Source organism: Oryx dammah, unplaced genomic scaffold (genome assembly GCF_014754425.2).
Source record: "Oryx dammah isolate SB20612 unplaced genomic scaffold, SCBI_Odam_1.1 HiC_scaffold_4, whole genome shotgun sequence".
Classification (NCBI taxonomy): domain Eukaryota; kingdom Metazoa; phylum Chordata; class Mammalia; order Artiodactyla; family Bovidae; genus Oryx; species Oryx dammah.
Genome location: NW_024070188.1, coordinates 61963499 through 61982281, shown reverse-complemented (window position 1 = coordinate 61982281; position 18783 = coordinate 61963499). Strand labels below are relative to the sequence as shown.

The following is an 18783-nucleotide window of genomic DNA, read 5'->3' as shown; positions in this document are numbered from 1 at the left end:
AAAAAAAATCACAAAAGCACAAATGTAATTGCAATTGACAAGTACCCCCAAAAGACAACGAAGAAGGATGTAAGAATGAATTCACGAGTAAAGTGACCCCGAGCTGAAATCCGAAGGTTGAGGAGATAGCCAGGTGGAAAGCAGAAAAAGCAGCTTGGATTTAAGGTGCTAGCAGTGATGATGAAGAAAGGCTGGTAGGATGGAAATAAATTTAGGCAGAATTAATAGGACAGAAGAAATCAAGACTGACTCCCATGTTTCTGGCTTCCAGCATAATACTTACAATGCTTCCGCTATACATTTATTTACAGACCTATTGTCCTTTAGTGGGGATTCCCTGGTACCTCAGCTGGTAAAGAATCCATCTACAACGCAGGAGACCCCAGTTCGATTCCTGGGTCGGGAAGATCCCCTGGAGAAGGGACAGGCCAACTCCAGTGTTCTTGGGCTTCCCTGGTAGCTCAGATGGTCAAAGATCTGCCTGCAATGCGGGAGACCTGAGTTCAATCCCTGGGTTGGGAAGATCCCCTGGAAGAGGGCATGGCAACCCACTCCAGTATTCTTGTCTGGAGAATCCCCATGGACAGAGGAGCCTGGCGGGCTACAATCCATGGAGTCACAGAGTCAGATGTGACTAAGCACAGCACATTTTCCTCTAGTAGCCTCCTTGAATTCAGGGGCAGTATCCTATTTGTATTTCTTGCATGTGTAAAAATGTCTGTCTCACACAAGGACACCCGAAGAATGTTCCATGAATGGATGAATAAGAAAATTAAGTGAGGATATAAAGGACAAGATAGAGAAATAACAAAGGCCAACCTCACAAATAAGGTAACGTTTAAATCACCTTTAGACCTGGTTCCCAAATGATGGACCAAAAACTCCTTATATCAGACATTCAAAAAATACACACTTCCCAGTTTTGCTGAGGAATTTTTTCCTGAAAATTCTGAGTAGATCAGAAATGAACCTGATGCTCAACCAACTAGGTTTGGGAATCACCATCCAAAGCAGTACTTCTTAAGAACTTATTTCAAGATACCAATGTGACAAATTCCCATTCGAAACAGCAGCAATCTTAGCAGAAAGGGAGGCTAACAGGGCAGTGGTTCTCGACCCTGACTACTGGAATCAATTGAGAAACTAATTCATCCCAGGTGCACCTCAGGCACTGGAAGGTGCAAACATTCTCCAGGTGATTATAATGTACAGTACAGGTTGAGAACCTCATGAGAATAGTTATTTTGAGAAATATTCCCTTTATACTGAAGCTAGCTCAAGATGGTTTCTGTTTCACACTTGCATGCAAGCACACACGCATGAAGCACGTGCACACACACACACACACACACACACACACAAACACAGGATCTAATAGTGGAGAAAGAAAAGGGATGCTACTGAACTTTGTTTTAAGATGAAAACAGGTAATAATCATTGGTTTTTATTCTCTGTATTGTCTTCCTCTATTTCTTTGCATTCTCTATACAGTTCAATCTATTAGGTCAAATCTCTAAGAATTCAATTTGAGAACATTTAGTGCTGGCACATTCTAGACTAGGGTTTCAGGACAGATCTCAAGGGTGAATTATTTATCCCTGAGTCCTCTGGGAACAGAGTAACTTAACAGCTGACAGGTAGTACCCCATTGTTCAAAATAAAGACTTACTATGCATGCAAATAACTAACAGAAGAAAACACTGAGGTTCTCTGCTCTATAACCCTTTTCTTAAAAATGATAATTGCACAGATTAAGTCCATTACTTCTGCAAGGTTCATGACAAAGAGCAGATGTTTCCCGATGTACCTCCTCAACCCTTCACCTCAGAGGCAATCACTTTAAATTCTTTTAGCTGTTTCTTCTGATATTTTATTCCATATTTCTAAATAATATATATACAGAAATCACTGATTATTTTCATTTTTATATTTTTATCTTTTGACTTCCTACTATGGAAGATGAAGCAAAGCAACATCTACATTAGATGTTGTATAAATATATACAACAAAATCCAGTCAGTTGCCTTTCTGACACTACACAACAGAATTTTTAAATTATAATGCAAATTAACTGACAAAAAATCCATAAATTTTCTGTTGGAACTAATCAGCACAATTCAAAGTTCAAAGCGGTGACTTCTACTGCATTAAGCTAAGGCTTAACATTCCTCACGCCTTTTAGATCTATTTCTTCATGCACTTGCATTAGGTTATGAATTAGACATGGATTTGGTGATTCTTACAGAAAAATGTTAGTAATAAATAATTCTGAAAATTGTTCTGCAGTTATGAATCAAGGTACTTAAAATCTGAAGTCTTACAAGTTTTTTTCCTAATATGTTGTTTCATTTTATAGGAAATTATTTTCATTTTTTCACCCAGCATTTAACTAGCAAATTTATGCTTCACTTCATCAAAAGATCTTTCCAGTATGACAATAATTACCTTAAGAATTTTCTAATTTAAACAAGTCAAATGGAAAAAATCTTTGGGAACATACTAACAAGTTCGAGAGTTACTGGTTTATACCTACAAATATCTTAACCATTAGGTATATAAAGCTTAAAGAGAAAGAACAGTAAAGTGCATATTACAATTAACTGTAGAAAAAGACAAAAATATATTTCTATAACTTCAGTTGACAATCAGGATATCAATAAAAGATTCCAAATTTGTTCAATAGTAAGATTTTGCAATTGAGTCATTAGTGACTAAGCACACACATATGTTAAACACAAGAGAACAGCAAGTTTTCTCCTTGAAAAATATTTTTTATCACAGTATGACTTTCTACTTTAAATTCAGTTTTATGAATTACTACTTAAAATACAAAGTGAAAACCTAATTTATATACAACTGCTTGCAGGCTCTTAAGGTCAGAGTGACCAAAGGATATCATAAATTTTCATATAATTTAAATTCACTTGTATTTATAAACAATTATGTTAGTATATCCACACCCCAGGTGCCAGGGACAAAATGAAGAAAGAGATGAGTCCTACCCTGTAATCAGACAACATGCTTTACTAACACAAAATATATTCAGCACTAAAATATCCTTGCAAGAATTAAAGAAACATGTGAATGCAAATATTCTCATTATTAAAAAAGCAAACCAGAGACGACTACATTAAGATGCTTTCTTAATACCAGGGATGAAGTTTAGTGAACCTTTGTCACAAAGCAAAAAATGTGGTGAGAGCTACAAACATATTATACCTAAGATCTCTGAAAGGAATGGAACACTCAACAACTCTGATCATTTTAAGAATCTGTTCCGACAAACCAACACTTAGCATCCTATGGTTAGCCACACAATTTCTTGTGGTTGGAGTAACAAATGTAGAGGAACTAAAAGCAACTGTCTGAAAAAGATGAAGTAAAATGATCATGTGAAGCTGCACAGGCGTTCACGTTCAGCTCCTCACATTTCTCATCTATTTACTTTGACTGACCTTTTTTTTTGTGAGTAAGGGGGACTGGGTAAAGTTGAAATGAAAGGTTTATGAGACAGAGTACATATTCAGCTATACTATCTGTTTGCTTTGGCTGACCTTTTTTTTATGGGGAAGGGGAAGAAAGAGAAGTATCTGCTCGTGGAAATCTCTGTGTTAATAATCATAAGGATCAAAAAAGAAGGCTGTCATGCACACCAAAGTTAAGACACTTACTGTATAAAGGCAAATCCCCAGTGAGTCAATGTGACAAAGATAAAAAGTATTTCTGTGTCTGCTGCTTTGTTAGGCTTTTAAATTTACTACAATTCACCTAAAGGCCATTTTCATGCTTACACAACATAATAAAGCTATTTATCTTATTTTACAATTAAACATTATAATTATCAAATTTATTAGAAAGTATTGATAATAAGAAACATTTTCAGAATTTTATTTTACATGATCAAACACTGCTTATTTTTCTCTCAAATGTTTTTATTTTGAATTACCAACCCACAGAAAAAGTCAAATAATATATATTGAACATCCATATACTCTTCATAGAGATTCACCAGTTAAGATTTTGCCACATTTGCTTTTTCTCCCTCTACACATATGCATATAAAATAATATCTCTGCTGAACTATCTAAAAATAAACTACAGATATCATGAGGGCTTCCCTGATAGCTCAGTTGGTAAAGAATCCGCCTGCAATGTAGGAGACCCTGGATCAATTCCTGGGTCAGAAAAATCCACTGAAGAAGGGATAGGCTACCCACTCCAGTATTCTGGCCTGGAGAATTCCATGGACTGTATAGTCCATGGGGTTGCAAAGAGATGGACACGACTGAGAGACTTTCACAGACATCAGGATTTGAGTGTTTCTGTGATTCTGCTAGTTTTTAACAATTTTAATCAGAAATAAAAGAACCCTAGGCTAACAAGAAATTTTCAGGTATCAAGTAATATAAAAAGACTGGAAATATAAGGTCTAGGTTCAAGTTTGGGTCTATTACTTGCCACCTATGCGACATCAGTCAGTCTTCCCATCTGAGTCAACTGTCTTCTGGATAAATGGGCACACCCTCACAGTCGTGTTGTGTGAAAATACTTAAAATGTAAGAACAGATACAGATGTGGAAGGAGTTTTGGCATTTAAAGACTCAGCTACTCTTGGCCCTACCCCACTCAAAAATCGGAGCACTTCTGACACTGGAAGAAGGGGAGGCAATTCATAACTGTAAGGACTGTCACGACCACAGTAGGACCTTTTGCATGGTTACTGCCAACCAAACGCCGGTAGTGTTGCCCACCACTGCCACAAAATCAATTATGTCCCCACTAAGAATTAATAAAGGTGTAACTGCAGAGTGTAAATATAACTAGGAAAACATCCACAGTAACCCTCAGGCCCTGTTACCTCCATGGGAGGGTAAGAATGTTCTTCTGAAAGCCCAGGGAGACAATATGAAAGTTCTAGAAATCTAAGAAGCACTGCAAAATATTCTGCCCAGGGGGCAGAAAGCCACTGAAAGGAAAGGAGATAGAGAATGCTTGAGTAAAAGTTAATCTGGTATATGCCCTTCCTTTTCAGGTATTTTTCAATGAAAAGGAATATACATTGGGTTGGCGAACCCGGTAATTACAGAAGTTTTAAAAAGTCAACAATTATTAACACAGCAATCATGGAGGTCTAGGGCCAGCCCCAGTGGAGTGTACTGGCTTGTGAGAGCTGGTGTGCACGTCTCTTCTTGACCTCAAGTTTACCAACATCATATCATACTGGTAGCTTGACCCTGCCATGTGGGGAGTACTTACACCACTGAACTCCTACTTCAAACCCTACAAATCAGGCTCCCCTGCTCACCTAGAGAGCTGGCTGTTAAACATCTATCACCACACCACTGGTCAGCCCTCCCTGTGTTCTATGCTGAATAATAAACTGTTAATAAACTCAAATGCTGTTATTACCAGGTCTACACAAAAGAGAAGCACAGATTAAAAATACTATTACCTTGTGTATATATATATATTTAGAACTCAAGGCTAGAACTCTGAATTTAAAAGTTATGTATCAGAGAACACACTGACAAGTTTCACACTGTTTCACTGGAAACCGAACTCCAGGGATGCAGAGGACCACCAAAGGCCAGGTTGAGGCTGACTGTGTGGCCATAAAGCAAAGATTATTACCTTATCCTTGAAGACTAGACCTGGAGTCGGCCCCAACCCCATACAGATGCTCTTCTGTCACCATCCATTCAATACTAATAATGACTATAGTAGCAAAAACTTATATAGTGTCTGCTATGTGCCAGCATTTGTGTGTATCAACTCATCTAATCCTCACAACAATCTTAACGTTGTAGGTACTATCACAATCTCCAGTTTACAGATGTTCACACTTACACAGGAATTAAAGAGCAATCTGGCTAACCACATAGGAGTTAGTCTGTGGTCCTAACTCCTATGTTACCTGGGAATGTGCCAACCTGCAGTTAGTCTATTCAAGGTATAGTTAGTCTATTCAAATATATCTTTCACTACCCCCCATCTGTTTTTGTGACTACATATCTCCCACTATGCCAACACAACTGACATGCTTCAGGTTCCTTTGTGTGCTTCTATTTCTCTTTAAGTCTGCTTTTATCATTTCCTCAGCAAGAGAGCCCAAACTATTTATTACAATAGCTGGCAGATAACAACCATTCTGTAAAATATGCCTAAATTTTAAAAGCACTGTACCATTTTATATCCAAAAAAGGAGCTTAACAATTCAGTTGGAAACATTACAACTGCTGGTATGGGCAAACAGTTTCATATAAGCTGTGGATAAGTACAGTTTGAAAACACTGGAATTAAAATTCACTTCAAATTTTTCTTGCAAAAAGAATCTAAGTCCAAAAAAGTCTAAAAAAACCCCCCTGCTGTTTGCTTTATTGTTATCAAAGTGAACTGATTTTAAAATGTTTTAAAAGTTAGCATATTTATAAAACTATCCTGAAACAGAAAAGTGTTACTATGTTTGAGACAAATAATTTTAGCTTTATCTATTTATGAAACTTATATCTTTATCTGAGAAGTATTTGTTATATACATGGAAGAGACAAAACGTCCTTCCTAATGAAGAAACATAATTATAGCAGCTTTTACTTTTGCTTGGATTCATACATATCTACTTTGTTGATTTCTGCCTGTGTTTATGAAATGATCTATAGGTATAAAACTAAATACTAGCATTTAGAACTCAAACCATACTTATGTGTGGCTGGTATAGCAAATGTGTCTGGGCAGAAAAAGCAGTAACCTAATGGAGAGTATATCAGAAGAAAGATAACAGACTAACATCGATGATGATAACATTCATAAAAGAATGTAAATAATTCACTATTAAATATTTTAAAATTAAGTACTATTCTGAGTGAAGTTTAGAAAGAACCAATGTGCATTTCTATAGAATATATTGCCTATCAGCTGAAGGGAGTTCTGATATTTTTTCCAAAAGACTGGAGTTTTTATTTAACCTCAACTATACTAAATAATTTCAAATCTATGTTATACATTACTTTTTTAGATCTTTATTACATAATTGATGAAATATAATGAGCTACTCTACAGGTAAAGAAAGGACTTAAAACTTTTCCCAGTTAGATATGATAATCTACCCACATAAAAAATATAGAACTTGAATTTTATAAAACTAAAATATTTGCCATAGCATCAGTTTTGATATAATGCCCACCATATAAACTGTTTTAAAAGCTTAAAAACTGAACAAAATATAAATTTACAAGTAAATGAAAATATATATTTGAAAAGTCTATGTTAGAGAAACTAGCCACACAGAATCTACAGTGCTATCTGTAAAATTACCAGTGCTAAAAGACTAAACAGGTGACTGCTCATCTTATGTCTTAAATCTTTTTTTGTTGTTTTAAAATAATTTTTCTGTCATTAAAAATATTATCAATCCAATGAGATTTAAAATTCTTCAGAGGATAAATTTAACTAATAGCACATGGAGTAAAAATCTACCCAAAATGCACCTTTCCTGACCTTTCCAATGCGTGGTCACCACTCACAAGTAATGAGAGACAAAAGTCAAACAACGAATTAGTACAATTAAAAGTCATATTTTCAACATGCATTGAGAGTTACAAATGTGCATACATATATACATACATTCAAAAATGAAAAGTTCTTCAAATGATTTTTTTTTCTATCCATTTTCCTTTGCATAAGAAAGGCTTTGATAACCCTATATTGGAATATATGATTAGTAGCCTCTAGTTACATCCTGTATGAAGATGGAATGGTAGTAGCTATGCAAGCAGGCTAAGCTGCTTCAGTCGTGGTCTGTCTCTGCGATCCTATGGACTATAGATTGCCAGGTGCCTCTGTCCAGGCAAGAATATTGGGGTGGGACGCCAGTTCTTCTAAAATTATATGTTAATATTAAAATCCTATTTCTGGAAGAAAAATGATTTTGTCTCTATATACTGCCAGTGAAGAAACTGGGTTTAAATGTTTTTCTTTACTCCACTTCAGACTGGGAAAGTGTTTCTCAATTTTATAGAAAAAAAGGAGAACTCCAGGGTTTAGACCTGACTAGGGCTACTGTTCTCAATAACTGAGACAAATAACATAGAGGAATATGCAAACCTTGCAGAGTGAAGGAAGTGAAGAAACAAAGAACGAGATGCCTGTGTGGACACTCCGGTGCCTGCATCCAGCAGAGTGCTGAAGAGGCGGGCCTGAGCTGGGCAAGAGAGATCAGAGCTGGACAAGGCGGGTGGGCAGTATCAGCTAGAATGGATATGTAGAAGTATACTGAGCCAGAGTTTACCAAGTTTAAAGGGGAGAGAAAGAGATTCCATGATGAAGTACAGAAAGGAAGGGCTGGGGAGGATGAGAAAATAAAAACAAAAAAGAACATGGAATCCCTAAGGTAAGGAGTTTTAAGAAGGAAAGCCTGATCAACAATTTGAAATACAGCAACAAGGTCCAGTACAACAAGTGCTGACGAGTGGACTGGATGTGGTATTATTGAGGTCACTGATGCTTCTGCCAGAGCAATTTCAGTAAAGAAGTGGGGCTAAGCCAGCTTTAGGCTTAGGAGTAAACGGACACATTGCCCTAAGTGCATAGGACTATAAGCTTTCAAGGATCTACAGGAATGTCTGAGAGCTGACAATTAAAATCAATTTTTAATTAAGTACATATAAATTTAACATTATTAATTGTTAAGTGTTGTATTTAAATATTTCATTCCATTTAAAAACAATTTTTATGTTGGATTTTTTTTTACTTCACAAAAATTCCTAAGTAAGCATAATGATTGCCAAGAAATCATAATCCATCACAAGTAAGCCACTTATTGCAAGATGACTTCAAAAGCCAAAGCATAAAAATCTTTCAAGATAATTAGCCCTGTTGAATCAGTGATGTGGATCCATTTTATAGATTCAAATGAGATAGGGTAAGTAAGACCTCCAAGCAGAGCACCCTAGGACTGCAGAGCTTTTGTGGCCTTGGTGACTGGAGCCTCAGGGGACTCTAAAGCTTGGCTAGGGCTTCCCAGGTGGCTCAGTGGTAAAAAAAAAAAAAAAAAAAAATCTGCCTGCCAACACAGGAGACACGGGTTCAGTCCCTGATTTGGGAAGATCCCCTGGAGAAAGAAATGGCAACACTAGTATTTTTGCCTGGGAAATCCCAGACACAAAGGAGTCAGGAGGGCTACAGTCCATGGAGTTGTAAAAAGTCGGACACAACTTTAGCAACTATAAACAACAATAAAGCTTGGCTAAGAAGGAAAGAGAACTTAAAGGAAAATACAGGATACAGGAAGAAGTTACAGGTTGAGGAGAAAGTCAGTAGAGAGTTGCAGACTGATGATACAACACAAAGAAGGCATTTAATGGAAAAAAGTGCTGAAGGACATAGAAGTGTATGGGATTAAAACCGCTCATGTGCACAGGTTCTGATTAGCACAGAAGAAATGGATAGGTACAGATTTAGATAAATTTACAGGTTTGCAGTGAAAATTAGGGCTTCCCTGGTGGCTCAAATGGCAAAGAACCCGCCTGCCAATACAGGAGACATGAGAGACATGGGTTCGATCCCTGGGTGGGGAAGATCCCCTGGAGGAGGGCATGGCAACCCACCCCAGAATTCTTGCCTGAAGAATCCCCATGGACAGAAGAGCCTGTTGGGCTACAGTCCATGGGGTCACAAAGAGTCGGACACATGGGGTCACAAACAGTCAACTGAATGACTGAGCACAGCACAGAAAAAATTAAGATAATTTGTGTTTGAGCCCTACAATTAGTTTTTTTTAAAGAGAGAGATAAGGTGGTTTGCTGAAAGTGCAGGGAATAGGGCAGAGGAGGTCACTTAAGAAGAGAAGTAAAGATTGGAAACCCAGATAAAGAATTAGCACAGTATTTTCAAGTATGTCCTTCTATGCAATTCTTCAATAACTTTGCAAGCTTGTGAGGACATTCCATTTTCATAGTAAAGAAACCTAAACTCTAGTTATATAGACAAAATTGCCTATTTGAAGTCTTTTTCAACTATGTTAAAGATCTCACATTACCTAATTATGATCACAATCTTGCCAAATGTTTACCAGTGATGTTTTTGATTTTGCAGTATGTCACAGAACCAAGACCTAGCCATCTCTCTCTCCCCAGAAGCACTGAACATCTATCCCCCAATCTCTAGTCCTGCTCAGGATTCAGAAAAAAGCAAAGCCTAATTCTTAAAAGTGGAGAGAAAAAAGAATCTATAAAAGTAGTGAATCACTATGAAATACACCTGAAACTAATACAATATTATAAATCAACTATACTTCAATTAAAAAGTGGAGGGAAGACTCTGTGCCACAAAACTGCAATGATTTCTGAGCATAGTTAGGTACCTACAAGATTTCGGAGTACTGCAGTTTGCACTCAAAAGCCCAGTCTGGACAAATATTCCTGAGATAAACCTACATCAACAAAAGTGAGGCATCTCCCAACTGTGTGTTTAGGGATACTTAAGTATATACATAAGACAGGGAGTGGTCAGTAAAATTAAGATCATAATGACAATTAAGACCATAATGACAATTAAGACCATAATGACAATTCTGAAAAGCAAGAACAGGCAGTCACTAGGTTTTCCCCTTTAATTAGAAAAGGTCAGTGAAATGGATTTAAGATGTCCAAAGATTAATGCCCCCAGTTCAGTTTTCAAGGCTTTGGCAATCAGCTTCAAACTCCAGAAGAGATTCTGAAATCCAAGAACTGGATTCTATATTTAGAAATCTGAGCCTACAAGTGACACTACGTAAGAGAGAAGATTCCAAGCTCACTCTTTGTCTTGTTTAGCCTACCTGGAGGATCTCACATTACCTAGGCCACCCACGTGTGGTTGACATCCTCGCCTGCAGTTTCTCTGACATACTACATGCTCCGAGGTCTCCTCTTGTTTTGGGTAACCTATTCCCTTCTTCCTTCCAACATTAATTCCCTCCTAGAGATTGTTTGTTTGGTTTGTCCTTCTTCCTCTAAACTTATCTCCCTTTGATTGATGCATTCTTCTGGACTAAATCATCTAAGTTAACGGCCTTCAAATCCATACTTACAGCCCTCACCTCTAGTCAATGATCTAGCTCCACAGATGCAGTCTGCAAGAGCTTGGGGCGGGTGGTGAACAACTGATAGGTTTTCCTCCTGTCTGCCATGTTGCCATTTTTTGGCTCCCATGCTAAAAATTCTATAATCACTCCATACTATTTTATACAGACCATTATATTAAAAAATTGGTCATGGTACCCTTTTAATTGAGAAATGGAAGATTTAGTGTGATTATACTTCCCAGTGTGTCTGCCTGCTTGTACTGGATCAGTCCAAAAAAACCGAGTTAGGCCATGTAATTCCTCCTCAGGCACTGTTTTAATTTATTCTATTAGAATTACATTCCACACAAACAAAGTTACATAGCTTCTGCCATATCAAATACTGACTTAGAAGTAAAGGAGAAAGGAATACTGGGTAGTTGAAGTAATGAGGCCATGTAAATCCAAACCTCTTAGTGTATCCTCACAAAAACCAATACAGAACAGCAAAAAGAACAAATAAAACTCAGGCCTTTAACAAATCCCAACTTGTAATTACATGTAAAAAAAATTAAAACAGAATCTTAGTGTGCATTCTCCCATGTTCTAGATCTAACTAAGCTTTATTGAACAGCAAGGGGAATTTAGGAAAAACTGAATAGAACAGAGACGAGCTAGGATCAGGTTAAAAACTGATTTAAAGCTACAACCACAAAGAGAAAGCCCATCCTATGAGTGAAAATACTAACAAAGCTTAGCATAGAATAGAGTACAGATTTTAAAGTGCACAGGACACAAGGTGGTATTTTAGGAAGTTAATAGTTTAAAGGGAAAAGAAGACTAAAAGGAAAGAAAGCTACCAGTCCTAAAGCATCAATCCTGTACACAGATATGCAGAAACATATAAAGTCTTACTCTATTGTTAAAAAAAACCAATTTTTTAAAATTGATGTCATAAACTCAAACAATTCACCTGAGAAAAGATCACCTCAAAAAAATAAATAGCAAAGTGTAAACTGTAATACAACATTCTAAATGGAATTAATATCTCCAAACAAGCATTTGGAGACACGAGGAAAAACTTGACTTAGATCAGTATATCACAGTAAGAGTTATATTTGATGTTTACCTGCAGTTCCTGGCACAGAGCTCCTAAAACCCCTGGAAATTCCTGAATAAAGGAAGTGAAGTGAAGTTGCTCAGTCGTGTACAACTCTGCGATCCCATTGACTGTAGCCTACCAGGCTCCTCCATCCATGGCATTTTCCAGGTAAAAGTACTGGAATGGGCTGCCATTTCCTTCTCCAGCGGATCTTCCCGACCCAGGGATGGAACCCAGGTCCCCCGCATCTCAGGCAGATGCTTTAACCTCTGAGCCACCAGGGAAGCCCGAACAAAGGAATGTATTTGTTATTTTTGAGGACTCCCTCTGGAGCACACCTGAGATTATGCTAATAAGGTGACTTAAGATGGAGTCCTTACATAGTCTCACGTGACTAAAGGGATGGAATTTTCAGCCCCATCCGCTGGATACCCAGAGAAGAGGAAGGGCTGGAAATAAAGTTCTATAAATCTATTGAACAAGCTTTGATGAGCTTACTGTTAAAAGTATTGGCAAGGATGGGAACCACAGTGCATCACTGGTGGGAATGCAAATTAGTGTAGCCACTATGGAAAACAGTAGAGAGAGTCCTCGAAAATTTTAAAATAGAATACCATATGATCGAACAATTTCAGTTCTGGATTTTTATCTGGAGGAAACAAAAACATTAACATGAAAAGATATATGTATCCCCATGTTCCTCGCAGTGTTATTTACAATAGTCAAAATATGGAAACAACTGAAGTGTCCATCAACAGATGAAAGGATAAAGAAATTGTGACATATGAATACAATGGAATATTATTCAGCCATAAGAGAAGAATGCAATTGTGCCAACTGCAACCATATAGATAAACAAAAACAAAACAAGCTTACAGACACAGAGAATAGAGATTAGTGGTTGCCAGAGGCAGCAGATATGAGAATTAAATGAACTGTTTTGGTTTTTTTTTCCCTTCAAATGTAAATAAAATAAAGGGAATAAAAGCATTACAAAACTTATAAAATCAAAGGCAACCACTAAAACAAAGCAAAAAAAAACTTATCTAAATATAATTTTTTAAATAAAAGAGCAAAAAATCAAAATACAACATAAAATATATCACATACAGGAACAATAAACAGAACGTAAGACATAATAATCATCATAAAATACAACAGACTTGCTACCAAACATATTTTTATCAAGAAATATGAATAAGTTAAAGCTTCCCTGGTGGATCAGTTGGTAAAGAATCTGCCTGCAATGCAACAAACCCATTTGATTCCTGGGTGGGGAAGGTCTCCTGGAGAAGGAAGGAAATGGCAACCAACTCCAGTATTCTTGCCTGGAAAATACCATGGACAGAGGAGCCTGGCAGGCTAGAGTCTATGGGGTCACAAAGAGTTGGACATGAGTAAGCAACAAACTAAACTTGCATATTACAATAAAAAGATTTTTTATTTAGTTCACTGAGAAAAACCCAAATATATGCTCTATACGAGAGCCATACCAAAAACAACATGGATCAAAAAAAATTAAAAATATAGAAAAAGGTATCTGGAAGATGGAAACAACATGAAAGCAGGAGCAATGATATCGATAAGAGATAAACTGTAATTAAAACTAAAAGCAATTAACTGTGTCAAAGTTAGACTCTCTTTTATGTTAAAAGTTTCAGTTCACTAAATGTATATTATAAATATTTATGCACCAAATAATACAGCATATGCCTTTATGAAATCAAAACTAGAATAGATTCAGGGAGACATAGATAGAGGCCCACTGATAATAGGATTTTTTAATATTCCACTCTTGGTACAAAACAGATTAAGTGAACTAAGAATAAGAAAGGATACAGATGATCCAAATAACATAATTACTTAGTAGAGCTTATTTATGGTTATAAGGTGGCACTAGTGGTAAAGAACCTGCTTGCCAATGCAGGAGATATATGAGACCTGGTATCAATCCCTGGGTGAGGAAAATACCCTGGAGGAGGGCATGGCAACCCATTCCAGTATTCTTGCCCAGAAAATCCCATGGACAGAGGAGCCTGGCGGGCCACAGTCGTTAAGGTCACAAAGAGTCAGACACAACTGAAGCAACTTAGCATGCCCATATGCATAGTTATATATTTAACTTTACAAAGTGAAAGCAGAGATTAAACCTTCTCAAATGCATATGTAACATTCAAAAATTTGACCTTTTATTAGGTTCTCCCCCATAAAACAGGATGACTAAAAAACAGTATTCTCTGATCACAATGCAATAAAACTAGAAATTACTCATAAATTTTCAAAAGTTAAAAAGTATTCTCATATAGAAATTACATAACTTCCTTCTAAACAACTCTTGGAAGAAACATCAAACACAAATAGAAGTGACATATTTTTTAACAATAATGAAAATATTATGTATCAGAATTCATGGGTTACAAATGAAATAAAAACTAGAAGAAAATTCATAGTCTTAAACACTTTATTAACAAGATGAAAGAATAAAAATATGTAAATTCCCAGTTCAAAACGTGGAAAATAACAAAATACGCCAAAAGAAAGTACCAAGAAGGAAATAAAGGCAATAATTAATGAGGTACTGAATAGAAAAACATTAGTTCTCATTAACAAATCAAAATTTAGTATGCTTAAGAAAAAAATAACAAAATAAACATACCATTAGATAAGTTAAAGTAGAAATCACAAATATATACAAAATCAAAAATAATAAGAGAGAAATACCACTGAATCAGAATAAATTAAAAAGTCATGACACTATATACATTTGTATAAATAAATGTGAAAACCCATAAGCAGAGGATAATTTCCTAAACTGATCAATCACGTTAGAGGCAGAAAGTTAAGAGAAAAATTCCCATAGAAGAAATAAAGTTATCAAGAAGTACTCCACAAAAAGACCCATGCCCAGATGGTTTCACAAAGAAAGTCTATCAAAGCTGCAAAAACCAAATATCCTCTATATTGCAAAAATTGTTCAGAAGATGTAGAAAAACTGAAATCCCTACATAAACCCTGTGTGGTGTGGGTCCAGAATTAGGGGTATGATTAGAGATACACATATGTTAGAGACACATATAGGCCAAAATCACCTCTGAATATTGATGTAAAAGCTCTAAAAAAAGTATTAGCAGACAAAATCCAACAAAATATCTTGTTCTATGTGTAAGATAATGATATACAAAGAATAGGAGCGATTTAGTCTAAGAATGATCCATTAATAAAACAAATCATACGAATAGCTCAAAAAAGAAAAATCATGATCATCTCCATAGATGCTGAAAAAGCCTTCAACAAATCTTAAGACCCATTCCTGATTTTTAAAAAATACACTCAACAAAACAAGCATCGATAAATACTTTCTTAGCATGATAAATATACACTTTGTTTTAAAGTCAGCATCCTTCTTTAAACAGGGAAACATTAGAGGCATTTTTACTAAACACATGAATTAAGACATTCTCTGTAACATTTGTCCTCCCTGATAGCTCAGTTGGTAAAGAATCTGCCTGCAATGCAAGAGACCCAGATTCAATTCCTGGGTGGAGAAGATCCGCTGGAGACAGGATAGACTACCCACTCCAGTATTCTTGGGCTTCCTTTGTGGCTCAGCTGGTAAAGAATCCACCTGCAATGTGGGAGACCTGGGTTCGATCCCTGGGTTGGGAAGATATCCTGGAGAAGGGAACGGCTACCCACTCCAGTATTCCAGCTTGGAGAATTCCATGGTATAGTCCATGGATTGCAAAGAGTCAGACATGACTGAGCAACTTTCACTTTCACTTCACTTCAGTTCAGTTGCTCAGTCGGGTCCGACTCTTTGTGACTCTATGAACCGCAGCACGCCAGGCCTCTCTGTCCATCACTAACTCCTGGAGTTTACCCAAACTCATGTCCATTGAGTTGGTGATGCCACCCAACCATCTCATTTTCTGTCGTCCCCTTCTCCTCCCGCGTTCAATCTTTCCCAGCATCAGAGTCTTTTCCAATGAGTCAGTTCTCATCAGGTGGCTAAAGTATTGGAGTTTCAGCTTCAACATCAGTCCTTCCAATAAATATTCAGGACCTGATTTCCTTTAGGATGGACTGGTTGTATCTCATTGCAGTCCAAGGGACTCTCAAGAGTCTTCTCCAACACCACAGTTCAAAAGCATCAATTCTTCAGTGCTCAGCTTTCTTTACAGTCCAACTCTCACATCGATACATGACCACTGGAAAAACCAGAGCTTTGACTAGATGGACCTCTGTTGGCAAAGTAATGTCTCTGCTTTTTAATATACTGTCTAGGTTGGTCATAACTTTTCTTCCAAGGAATAAGCGTCTTTCAGTTTCATGGCTGCAGTCACCATCTGCAGTGATTTTGGAGCCCAAACAAATAAAGTCTGACACTGTTTCCACTATTTCCCCATCTATTTGCCATGAAGTGATGGGACCGGATGCCATGATCTTAGTTTTCTGAATGTTGAGCTTTAAACTAACTTTTTCACTCTCCTCTTTCACTTTCATCAAGAGGCTCTTTAGTTCTTCACTTTCTGCCATAAGGATGGTGTCATCTGCATATCTGAGGTTACTGATATTTCTCCCAGCAATCTTGATTCCAGCATGTGCTTCATCTATCCAAATGCTTCATCATGAGCGTTTTTCATGATGTACTGTGCACATAAGTTAAATAGGCACAATGACAATATATAGCCTTGACATACTCCTTTTCCTATTTGGAACCAGTCTGTTGTTCCATGTCCAGTTCTAACTGTTGCTTCCTGACCTGCACACAGATTTCTCAAGAGGCAGGTCAGGTGGTCTGGTATTCCCATCTCTTGAAGAATTTTCCACAGTTTGTTGTGATCCACACACTCAAAGGCTTTGGCATAGTCAATAAAGCATAAGTAGATGTTTCTCTGGAACTCTTGCTTTTTCAATGATCCAGCGGATATTGGCAATTTGATCTCTGGTTCCTCTGCCTTTTCTAAAACCAGCTTGAACATCTGGAAGTTCACGGTTCACATATTGCTGAAGCCTGGCTTGGAGAATTTTGAGCATTACTTTGCCAGCATGTGAGATGAGTGCAATTGTGTGGTAGTTTGAGCATTCTTTGGCATTGTCTTTCTTTGGGATGGCAATGAAAACTGACCTTTTCCAGTCCTGTGGCCACTGCTGAGTTTTCCAACTTTGCTGGCATATTGAGTGCAGCACTTTCACAGCATCATCTTTTAGGATTTGCAGTAGCACAACTGGAATTCCATCACCTCCATTAGCTTTGTTCATAGTGACACTTTCTAAGGCCCACTTGACTTCACATTCCAGGATGTCTGGCTCTAGATTAGTGATCACACCATCGTGATTATCTGAGTCATGAAGATCTTTTTTGTACAGTTCTTCTGTGTATTCTTGCCACCTCTTCTTAATATCTTCTGCTTCTGTTAGGTCCGTACCGTTTTTGTTCTTTATTGTGCCCATCTTCACATGAATTGTTCCTTTGGTATCTCTAATTTTCTTGAAGAGATCTCTAGTCTTTCCCATTTTTTGTTTTCCTCTATTTCTTTGCACTGATCAGTGAGGAAGGCTTTCTTATCTCTCCTTGCTGTTTGTTGGAACTCTGCATTCAAATGGTATATCTTTCCTTTTCTCCTTTACCTTTCACTTCTCTTCTATTCACAGCTATTTCTAAGCCCACCTCAGACAACCATTTTGCCTTTTTGTATTTCTCTTCTTTGGAGATGGTCTTGATCTCTGCCTCCTATACAATGTCACAAACCTCCGTCCATAGTTCATCAGGCACTCTATCAGATCTACTCCCTTGAATCCTTTTGTCACTTCCACTGTATAATCATAAGGGATTTAATTTAGGTCCTACCTGAATGGTCTAGTGGTTTTCCCTATTTTCTTCAATTTATGTCTGAATTTCACTTCACTATAACACTATTTAACATTGTAATAGAGGCATCTGTCAAGGCAATCAGATACATCAATTAGGGGCATCAGAACTTGAAGATGTAAAACTATATTTATAGATGTTATGATCATGAACTTGGAAACCTCTAAAGAATCAATGATCCTTAGATGGTAGAGAAACAGGATATTGCTTGGAATGGAAACTGGAATATTCCTCATGGGTAGGAATATATAACAAATATATAACAAAACAGAAGATATATATTTATATCGTTACCTTTTAATTCAGCAATCCCACTTCTGGGAATATATTCTGAAGCTAATTCTCTAGTGATGTGAACATACTCACGTACAAGGTTATTATTCATTGTGGCACTGTTATTTATAAAATACTTGAAACAAGTTAAATATCCATATATAGGAGAATAACTGAATATAGTATATGTACATAAAGGAGTTATTATGCAGAATGAAAAAGATCTTTATGAACTGATACAAAGTGATTTCCAAACTACTTTCCTAGAATTCTAGAATAGCAAGTAAGTAAAATTGTTGTAAATAATAAAAATCAGGAGTTATAAATCTGGAAAAGGAGAAAAAGTAGAATGAACCCTGTGTGGTATGGGATCAGAACTGGGGCTATGATTAGAGATACATATATACATATTCATACATAGATACACATGTATACACACATACATACAGTCATCCACAAACATACATACAGTCATGTTGTTTTTTTATATCAATTTTA

The 18783-nt window shown here is 36.8% G+C and overlaps 1 protein-coding gene across 1 annotated transcript in view; it reads right to left on the bottom strand.

Moving 5' to 3' along the window:
• PEX7 (peroxisomal biogenesis factor 7) overlaps positions 1–18783 on the bottom strand; it is a 73141-nt gene that overhangs the window by 23645 nt on the left and 30713 nt on the right. The gene's annotated exons all lie outside the window — the stretch shown is intronic.